We start from the raw sequence: 10,040 nt of genomic DNA, 5'->3' as shown, positions 1-10,040 counted from the left end.
CACAAATATTCTCATGTATATGCTTTATACATATATACTCTTTCTGGGTCACTGAACTAATAAAACAGCATATTCTAAGGATTGTTGCAAATCACAGCCTATGGCTACAAGGTAGTTAGTAAAATGTGTAAGGTAAACATAGATTTGCAAGATATTTTCCTTCAGGTGAAAATATAGGAAATCTTTTCAAATAATGCATGTGTTAATAGAATCCAAAGTAACCATTCTGTGTTATGTTTAATAAATACTAGTGTTTCCATAGCTTTTAAATATTTATAAAATAGTTTTATAACAAAATTGGAGGAAAGATGGGACTCACCTTGTGCCCTTTTTCTCCAAATAAAGAAAGGGGTAGCATATTACTAGTTGCTTGTAGTAATCTCTCATGATCTTTTGTATTTCTGCAGTGTCAGTTGTTACTTCTCCTTTTTCATTTCTAATTCTATTGATTTGAGTCTTCTCCCTTTTTCTCTTGATGAGTCTGGCTAATGGTTTATCAATTTCTTTTATCTTCTTAAAGATCCAGCTTTTAAATTTATTGATCTTTGCTACCGATTCCTTCATTTCTTTTTCATTTATTTCTGATCTGATTTTTATGATTTCTCTCCTTCTGCTAACTTTGGCGGTTTTTTTTTGTTCTTCTTTGTCTAATTGCTTTAGGTGAAAGGTTAGGTTGTTTATTCGGGATGTTTCCTGTTGCTTAAGGTAGGATTGTATTTCTATAAACTTCCCTCTTAGAACTGCTTTTGCTGCATCCCATAGGTTTTGGGTCGTCATGTCTCCATTGTCATTTGTCTCTAGTTATTTTTTGATTTCCTCTTTGATTTCTTCAGTGATCACTTCGTTATTAAGTAGTGTATTGTTTAGCCTCCATGTGTTTGTATTTTTTACAGATATTTTCCTGTAATTGATATCTAGTCTCATAGCGTGGTGGTCGGAAAAGATACTTGATACAATTTCAATTTTCTTAAATTTACCAAGGCTTGATTTGTGACCCAAGATATGATCTATCCTGGAGAATGTTCCATTAGCACTTGAGAAAAATGCGTATTCTGTTGTTTTGGTTGGAATGTCCTATAAATATCAATTAAGTCCATCTTGTTTAATGTATCATTTAAAGTTTGTGTTTCCTTATTTATTTTCATTTTGGATGATCTGTCCACATATTACTTCTTAGTAGAAAATTTCATCTGGCCTAAGGTCAAGTAACCCACTAGATGTTAACCTGTGACAAGAGCCACACTTGAAAGATTTTAAGTGAACTGTCTTCCCTCCAGCTGCATTTCTCTGCATTTGTAGAACAGATGGATTTCTCAAAAGGAGGTGGGTTACAAAGTAAATGTATTTTCTTACCTTTCTTTGGGGAAGTTGTATCTAGGCAGTAATCCCAGAGACTGGGGCCCCTCGAATCCTTTTTTTCCCCCATTCATGGTCCTGACTATAATCTGGGAAAGAGTGTTTTGTCTTACAGATAAGAGGGAAGAGGGACATATATGATACTCAGGATAAACCCCAGGTCCCAAAGTGCCAAGGCTAGAGCAAGGATGTAGTCAGAAATCAGGATCAGAGTAATCAGATCAGTATCAGAAACATGGGGGCCAGAATTTTAGGCTAGACAGAGGTGACAGAAAAATCGACGTTAGAAACTTAGCTTGTTTGAATGATGCTTGCTATTCATTCTCTCATTCACTCATTCATTCCTTCAGCAGACATCTGTGATCACTTATTCCGTGCGTGATCCTTCCCTGTATGGAACTTAAAGTGAGGAGTGTAGGAGGTGGGGTTGGAGGCAGGCAATGTCCAACCACTTTTTAACTTGATTAGATTTTGACAGGAGTCCTAGGTAGTCTGTGGTGCTCTAGAAAATGAGAACTTTAGTGCTAAGGGAACGTGGGCTCCAAGAAACAAAGACAGATATGAGCTTAAAGGATAAATCAGAACAGAAAAATGCCTGAGATCTGGGTCTAACATCCAAACTGGAGCCAGTACAGGTACGACGGGAGGCCAGGTATTAGGAGGAGGTGTGGAATGTTAGGTTAACACAGTGCAGCATGAAGCCCAACGGCTGGGAAGTCAGACAAAATTCAAATCCCAGGTTCACCTTTTCCTAGCTATGTTGTCTTCAACACATCAACCTCTTTGAGCCTCAGGTTTTTTAACTGTCATTAATAAATGATGCATAGTAAAATAAATAAATAATGGGTAATACTATCTACCTAACAATGGGGTTGGGAGAACTAATTTTAGAATTTTGCTATTATGGAATTTATGACTTCATGCACATAACTACCTTCCAGTAATTCGGAGCTCCTTTGAGTTATATTTTTGGAATTTGTTATGACTTATATCCCAATGTTAAAATTGTGACATTAACCTGCTGTGTTATCAGGATTCCCATTAATAGTGTCCATATGCATCCCATAGCATTTTTATAAAGAATTTGGTCTAGGTTTCCCATTCTGGAAAATATTTACCTCCAGCATTTTATGAAATAACTAAATCCGAAAACAAATATAATGGCTCTCAGAAGAAATGAATTGACTTTGTCACTAGGGGGAGACCTAGCCAGGTTTTGAAACTTGCCCCAACTTTGAGAGGACAGAATCTTTTTCTTTCCTGGGCGTTCTCAGGAGATAAGAGAAGTGATAATGTAGGAAATGGCATTGACAAAACTGGCAGTCCCAACAGGAGGATTGGAGAGAGTTTCTTTTTCTTTCAGTGGCTCTTAACTAAGTGTTTTCTATGTAGATGGGAATAAACCTTAGGGGATACAGATGCTGAGACAGCCTAGAAGCATCAGGTGAAGCCAAGACTTCAGGGGGCACCAAGCAAAGGGAAGTTGCATCCTTTCATGGGAGCCTTCTGAGAGAGTAGGGACATTTAATAAACACCAAGATTTCTCACTGGAATTTTCAGTGACCATAGACAGTCTGCATGTGTGCATATTTATACACTTTTTTCTATTATATCTTTTTCTGTTAATTACATTTCCCTACTCATCTTGAATCATAAGCACTTCTGAAGAAGTGGGGCAGGGATATCTTGACCGTTCTGTGGAAGGAAAAGGCCAAGGGGTGCTAAGAGGGGAAATGCCTCTCACTGGTAACGTTCGCGGACTAATTCTCTGGGGAGCCAACTCACAAAAGGGTGCAGCAACCCAGGCGGTAGAATTCCATCCGGTTAATGATATTTCTTTAAAGAAGAGAGATCCAGGCTCAGAACTTAGTGAATGGCAAACCTTTTTATCTTCTCAGTTCTCTTCAATCTATCAGTGCAACTAATTTATAGATACTTGGAATAAAGCAGCAGACTTTTATTTAAGAAAATGAAGAATATAAACATGAAACATAATTGGTTATGAGGCTGGTTTAAAAAATAATTTCAACTATATAGTGTGTATTAAATGCTTCCAATTGTACAGTTTATAAATATCAAATTCTAAACCTCTTACTTAAGTGATAATTTATATTTAACAACTTGGCATTTGCCTTGCTGAGCATCCTAAGTCCATGAGTTCCATTGGTATAAAGTTCAGAATATTCAAATTATATTGTATATGGTTGAATTAGGGATCTCTAGAAAACTAATGGAAGTATCTTAAAAGAGTATTTTTTTCTGATTATCAGAACAAATACATGGTAAAGAAATTTAAAATCATCTGTAATTTTTTTCACAGAGTAATAACCACTGTTGACATGTCGGGTTAGTTCTTTTTAGCTCTAATTCCATAACATTTTTTACAAAGTTGAAATCATGCCGAATGTACAATTTTGTATTCTGATAATTTATTTTCCCCAGAGCACAAGGCTTGTGGTTTCTATACTCATTGCCATCTACAAATGGAGCACATTTCTTGCTCTGTTTTTAAGTACAAAATCATTATATGTTGTTTTTTAAATGATATAGTTATTCAGCCTTTTCCCTTATCATTAAAAGTCTTTGTAAATATCACTGTAATGGTGACAAGATATTTCATCCCATGCGTATATCATAATTTATTCTACAGATTCCTATTGTTAGATATTTAGTTATTTCCAGTAAATAATCCTGTAATGAAGGTTTCTGTTCATAAAATTTTAGCAGTGTTTTACTGTATTTAATAAGGATCATTTGCATTGAAACTAAAAAGCTAATTTTAACTATAATGAGATAAGATGATTATATTGTTAAATAAAACTATAAACCACTAATAGTAGAACTAATGGAAGTATATGAGTTTCTGTGACATATGATAATTCCTTAGGATATTTAAAAACCCCTTTTCATCTCAGGAATTGAATATGGGTGTTAGATGTCTCCCCAGATCCTAGCACCTCAGTGATTATGAGTGCCTGCATATTACAGAATATGTAATGTAGACTTGTCCATCTCACTTAAGAAGTGCTTACATTGTAGGAAGCACACCGCTAAGTGTTCTCACTCACATGAACTCTTAATCATCAAAATAACCCTATGAGATATAGAATATCATTATTATTTAATAAATAATGCCTCGTGGATATGACTTCCATCAGGATTAAATGAGCTACTACACTTATGAAATGAACACTTCCATACACATAAATATCACTTAACTATATATACAAGTAGTATATAGAAAAAGGTCTGGATGAATCTGTACTAAACTGCTATTATGTTTATTTCTTGAGAGAGAGAAAGGGGATTGATCTTGGTGGTAAAAGTCAAAGTAGACCTTAGCCTTATCATTGATGTTTAGTTTTTTTCCCAAAAGAATGTAATCATATACTACTTATTTAATTAAAATTAATTAAAAAATATAACTATATGACAAGGGGATTCTTTTTATTATTGAGCTTTACAATCATATTTGAATGCTTTGGAGTTTACTAGCTCCTCATTGGTTATAGAAAAAAGATGATAGTGGAAAAATTTAAACCCCAAACTTTAGGTCTCTGAAAATTGAAGTCAGTAAAATGTATGAAGAAAAAACTTCCAGACGAATACGCTATGTCAAGGGCAAAATAGGATTGTTTGCAACACTCTTTTACATTCAATTTTTATAATAAGTTGTGTTAAGATCTCATTGAGCCTGTAGGGTAAGATCATTTTATTTTTAGGTAATTGCTTGTGCCTTCAACAGGTGTATATTGAGCACCTACTCTGTCCCAGGGACTGTTTTAGTGAGTAAAATAGAACAGGCCTGCTTCCATTAAAGTTGGGGAGAGGCAAAATAAGTAAATCAACAGATATGTGCATGTCAGGTTGTGATCCGCTCTGAAGAAAGTAAGCAGGGTAAAGGGGGTGAGAATGGTGAGCTGGGATGAGGTGGGAGGCGTGAGCGTGGACCATTTGACATCTAGAGGCATGAAGAAGAGGCCACCGAGCAGGGACGTGAGCGAGCGGAGGGCGTGAGTCCATCCAGACAGAGGGGAAAGCGAGGGCGTGGTCCTCAGGCCTGGGGAGCCTGCAGGACATGACACGGCGGCGCAGGGAGAGGAGGAAGCCAGCGTGTGGGCTGAGCTCAGGGAAGCAGAGAGGAATCCAGAGACAAAGTAACGTGGTGTGTAGGTAGGGGTGTAGGTAGGGCACGATAAGGAGTTCAGACTGAGCCCTTCAGTAACTCCCTAGATGGGCAGGTTGGGGACTCTGGCGGCATATGTGGAGAGGGGGTTTGGTGTAAGGTATTTATTAGAGATCAATATCTCTGTAGGAAGGAGAACGCAGAAGGAGGCCTCATAAATCTCAAGGAGCTGATGCCTTGTCCTGTGCAATCAGCAGATCTGTGGATGCCCGGGGAGGGTGTGGCTACAGGGAGGCCGCTGTCTACAGCTGAACGTGAAGGAGCTGATAGCTGGTCTCGGGGGCGACCACATTAGGACATTTGCTAATGTGCTATAGGAATGGTTTACGATTTTTCTAAACGATCATAACTATTGAAAGGTTCTTTCATAAAGGTAAATGGTCAAGCCTGATTGGTATAAAACCCTAGTAAAATAAGAATGGCTTGATATTTCCTCACCGTGATAAAAATACCTATCTCAAGCTAAAATGCAGGATCACAGTTTTCAATGAAACATTCTAAGCCATTGCTATTAAAGCCAGGATGCCTGCCTGCTACCACCAGAATTATTTGGCAGTTCTCTGGAAAGTCACTCCAAAGCAGTTACAACAGAGAAAGAATAAAAACATTAAGTAAAGGAAAGAAGAGGCAGTAGTATCATTCCTTGCACATGTGACTTTTTAACCTAGAAAACCCAAGAAAAGTGAAAATCATTAAAAACATTAAGAAAATTCAGTAGGGAAGTTGCTTATCAATTAACATATAAAATCAAATAACTTTCCTGTACATCAGGGGTTGGCAAATGTTTTTCTGTAAAGAGCCTAGCTAGTAAATATTTTAGGCTTGTGGTCATACCGTCTGTATTGCAACTACACACCTCTGCTGTTGTAGGGCAAAAGCAGCTGTAGACAAAAAATAAACACAGGCATGGCCGTGTCCCAATGGAACTTTATTTTAAAAACAGGCAGCAGCCCAGACTTGGCCCACATTGGTTGTTTGCTGACCCCTGCTATAGTCATGAAAAAAATCATTGAGAAATTATAATGGAAGAAGAAATCTCATTCCCAATAGCCAACAAAATGATTGAAACATTATACACTTGATTAAAAAATGTACAAGACATAGAGAAGAAATTTTCTGAAAGACATTAAAGAAATTTCAAGTGAAAGAGAATAAAACTCTGCTTTGAATAGAAAGATTCTGCTTTGTAAAAGGGTCAAATTCCCCTAAATTAATTATAGATTTAAGGGAGTCCCTGTTTTAAGTATTTAGATGATCTAAAAAATATCTCTTATTTTTTTTAATTCTTGTAGACTTTTATATCATATGTATATACTATAGCCATTTCTATTGATAAAGCTTTGATTGTTGCTACTTTTTTTTTTTTGCTATCACAGATAATTTCTATAATAAATATCCTCGTACATGCTGGAAAGCTGTGAAAGTAAATCCACAGGCCAAATTGCCAGAAGTGGGGTTACTGGGTCAAAAAATATGTCATTTTAAATGTTGATGAGACTGTAACAACCTGCATGAGAGTGATCTTTACATCTTCTCTAGAACTGGGCAGCATCAGTTTTTTGTTATTTTAAACAATTTCTGATATGTGAAAAATCATATCTCCTAGATTTTTAATTGATATTATTTGATTTTTTTTTTTTTTTTGCCGTACGTGGGCCTCTCACTGTTGTGGCCTCGCCCGTTGCGGAGCACAGGCTCCGGACGCGCAGGCTCAGCGGCCATGGCTCACGGGCCCAGCCGCTCCGTGGCATGTGTGATCCTCCTGGACCGGGACACGAAACCACGTCCCCTGCATTGGCAGGTGAACTCTCAACCACTGCACGACCAGGGAAGCCCCGATATTATTTGATTTTAAGAGAGAAGTTGGACATTTTTTTTTTCTTCTTCTCATTGACCATAGGTATTTTTTCCTAACTTGCTTTTCTATACCTCATTTTAAATGTATTTGATTGCTCCCTTTCTTACTGGTTTGTGTGAGCTCTTTATTAGTTATGGAAACTACCTCTAGGTCTGCTGTTTTCCTTGCAAAACAGATTATGGTTACCCAGAGTGTATAAAGAAATTATATATATTTTTCCCTTTATGAGCTTGAGATTTTGTGTACCTCTTAGAAATGTCAACCCTTTATGTCATGCAGGACTCTGCAAAAATTATCACCTCCTGTGAGGCTTTTCCTAATCGCCTACCTAAAATAGGTAGTATTTCCCTCATTATGTCAATAAGGAAACTAAGAGAGAGGAAATAACTGGCCCAAGATCACACAGCTCATAGGTAGCTGAACCTTGAACTGGAATTTAAGCTCAGCATCGTCTGACCTCAAAGCCAGTCTTACTGTTTTATCTCATCCCATCCTGGCCATACCCACCAGCATATGGGTGGATAGGAATATAAAATTTTAGGGTTGGAAGAGACTTTCTATGCAGGGTCCTAAAAGATAGATCAGGAAGGATACATAGATTTCTGGTAGTAAATATTTCCTGCTTATTAGTTTGACCAACAGTTACTTCTCTTAGAGAAATTCTCAGAATTATTTTCTTATGGTGTATAGAATCTCTGTTACTGTTTTGACATGCATTAACGCACTCCCAACTTCAGTACCCATCGTAGATGTTAAACATTATTGTGTGTCATTATAATTATTTGCCTTAGGAAGGCTGTGATTCCTAGCTGGATTTAATAATTAATCCCATAAGTATAGTATTTATTATTCTCAACATTATATAGTAGCAGAACCATGATTTTCAGTCATTAAGAGTTTCTATGAAACTCTTTTGGAATGAATTTTCAGATTTGGGAAAAACAAAAGGCTGAGTAATGGCATATTCCTGCTAAATGTCACGAAAACAAAACATACGTTGTCAGTAAATCAAAATTACTGGTAGTCCTAGAAGAATGCATAATCAGAGGAGATGGTGATATGTTAACTAATTTTTATATTTGAGGTATTTAAGATGAATTACTCACCTTTACTGACCATAGCAATTAGATTGTTTGAGTTGAAAGGATGAAGCCGTACAGGGTGATGGTTAAGAGCATGTTTAAATTCTGCCTCCGTAGCTTCCTAGCTATGAGTTATTGGGCAAGTAATTTAACTCCTCTGTCCCTAAGCTTCCCCATTTATAAAGTAGGGATAATAATAGTACTTATAGCACAGGAGTGTGGTAAGTATTAAATAAGGCCACATACAGAAATTTAGGGACCATATGTATGGAGAAATTGAAGAAATCTCAATTGTGATGGTGAAGAGCCAGGCTGAGCAGGCAGATGGAGGAGAAAAGGCTCAGGGAAACCTCTAAAGAGTACAAATTGTTAAAAATTTTTTTCTTAAAAATTTTTTTTATTGACATATAGTTGATTTACAATATTGTTTTAGTTTCAGGTGTACAGCAAAGTGATCCAATTACACGTATTTATGTATATTTTTCGGATTATTTTCCATTATAGGTTATTACAAGATATTGAATATGGTTCCCTGTGCTATATGGTAGGGGCCTGTTGTTTATCTATTTTAAATATAATAGTGTGTATATGCTAATACAATACTCCTAATTTGTCCTCCCCCCAGCCTCTCCCCTTTGGTAACCATAAGTTTGTTTTCTTGTCTGTGAGTCTGTTTCTAGTTTTATAAATAAATTCATTTGTATTATTTTTTAGATTCCATGTATAAGTGATATCATATAATATTTGTCTTTCTCTTTCTGACTTACTTCACTAAGTATAATCTCTAGGTCCATCCATGTTGCTGAAAATGGCATTATTTCATTCTTTTTTGTGGCTGAGTAATATTCCATTGTATATATGTGCCACATCTTCTTTACCCACTCATCTGTTGATGGACACTTAGTTTGCTTCCATGTCTTGGCTATTGTAAATAGTGCTGCCATGAACATTGGGGTGCAAAAAATATGGAACACTTCACGAATTTGTGTCTCATCCTTGTGCAGGGGCCACGGTAACCTCTGTATCGTTCCAATTTTACCATATGTGCTGCCAAAGTGAGCACCAAACTGCTGAAATTTTTCAACATAAAATGTGTACTTCCAGTAGAAAACGCCAGACTGAGCACACTCTATTTAATCTCTCAGTTGAAGCCTCATTAAAATTATAGTAAAAGAAAAAAAGGTTTAAACATACAGTGAAAAGAAAGCATGGCAGATATCAGAGGAAGTAGAAGGAAAACTGATTTTTTAAAGTGCTGACAAGGGACTTCCCTGGTGGTCCAGTGGTTAAGACTTCACCTTCCAATGCAGGGGGTGCAGGTTCGATCCCTGGTCGGCAAGCTAAGATCCCACATGCCTTGGGGCCAAAAAGCCAAAACATAAAACAGAAGCAATATTGTAGGAAAATCAATAAAGACTTTAAAAATGGTCCATATCAAAAAAATCTTTTAAAAGAAAATCATAATCTGGATATGAAGCAAATGAGCTCGGGTACATCTCAGGATGATGAATGAGGCTGAATGAACGAAGATGAATGAAGTGAGGTTCAAGCAATTGAT

The 10,040-nt window shown here is 36.7% G+C and overlaps 1 non-coding gene across 1 annotated transcript; it reads right to left on the bottom strand.

Moving 5' to 3' along the window:
• Positions 1 to 9,441: 9,441 nt before the first annotated feature.
• Positions 9,442 to 9,545, bottom strand: LOC112391094 (U6 spliceosomal RNA). Its single transcript, XR_003001399.1, has one exon. It is a non-coding gene; the product is annotated as a U6 spliceosomal RNA (small nuclear RNA).
• Between the last annotated feature and the right edge of the window lie 495 nt (positions 9,546 to 10,040).

The sequence above is a fragment of the Neophocaena asiaeorientalis genome, unplaced genomic scaffold (assembly GCF_003031525.2).
Source record: "Neophocaena asiaeorientalis asiaeorientalis breed wild unplaced genomic scaffold, Neophocaena_asiaeorientalis_V1.1 scaffold896, whole genome shotgun sequence".
NCBI lineage: Eukaryota > Metazoa > Chordata > Mammalia > Artiodactyla > Phocoenidae > Neophocaena > Neophocaena asiaeorientalis.
This window is presented reverse-complemented; position numbering and strand designations above follow the sequence as displayed.